Raw genomic sequence first — 1,061 nt, forward strand, 5'->3', positions numbered from 1 at the left:
GGTTCCTGATGTCCTCCTGCAGCCCATCAGGCCTTCTGTCATTAGTGTGCAATGCATAAAAGCTGTTCTTGAGATGGTCTCCAAATACAGGTGCGATAGACTCGCGGTGGTATTTTGGCTCTTGTGGACTTATTTTAAATTTCTTCAGTGTCAACCTGATCTTACATGTGACCAATTGATGGTCTGTTGCAGTCAGCCCCTCATCTGTTTTTAGCTGCTAATATTGAACTTATTCATCACCTCTTCCTACAAATGTAGTGTATTCCATCTGGAGAAGTCCACATGTGGACATCTTTGATGTTGCTGAAGAAAGGTATTTGTGATGAACATGTCGTTGGTCTTGTAAAATTCTAAAATGGGATATACAGCTACCTTTCTATCACCAAAGCCATATTTTCCAATCACTGTTCCTCCCTCTTTGTTTCCAGTTTTTGCATTCCAATCACCAGTAATTTTCAATGCATCTTGATTGCATGTTTGATCAATTTCAGATTGAAGACATTGGTCGAAGCCTTCAAGTTCTTCCTCACTAGCTTTGCTGGTTGGGGCATGCATTTGAGTAACAGTTGTACTGATTGCATCTCCTTGAAGGCAGACAGATATGGTCCGAGCACAGTCAGCACTGTACTTCAAGAGGAGTCTTGAAGTGTCCTTTCCGACAATGACTGCGGTGCCCTTGCCCTTGATGGTGTCATTCTGGGCACAGTCAAACCATAGGACTTTCTGATTCAACATGTCCAATGCCAGTCCATTTTAGTTCACTAATGTCTAGGTTGGTCAACTTTTATGCATTCCATTTCATTCTTTACAACTTCCAATTTTCCTTGATCCGTACTTCATACATTCCACGTTCCGGTTATTAATGAATGCTTGCAGCTGTTTCTTCTCGTTGTGTGTGGTACTCCATCAGCAAATGAGGGTCCTGCAGGCATTTCCATCTATGTCATTTCCACCTCAGTATGACAGACTGACAGGCAAGTGGTGGGGGAGCCTCATAGTGATTCCATAATGAGCAGAGCAGGCTCGGGGGATGCTGGGGACAGGCAGTCAGAAGACAGGGC

At 43.6% G+C, this 1,061-nt stretch overlaps 1 protein-coding gene across 4 annotated transcripts in view; it reads right to left on the bottom strand.

Moving 5' to 3' along the window:
• Positions 1–1,061, bottom strand: part of ZMIZ1 (zinc finger MIZ-type containing 1) — a 256,585-nt gene that overhangs the window by 203,584 nt on the left and 51,940 nt on the right. The gene's annotated exons all lie outside the window — the stretch shown is intronic.

The sequence above is a fragment of the Echinops telfairi genome, unplaced genomic scaffold, assembly GCF_000313985.2.
Source record: "Echinops telfairi isolate 266 unplaced genomic scaffold, ASM31398v2 ScPeMD7_7462;HRSCAF=8500, whole genome shotgun sequence".
Classification (NCBI taxonomy): Eukaryota; Metazoa; Chordata; class Mammalia; order Afrosoricida; family Tenrecidae; genus Echinops; species Echinops telfairi.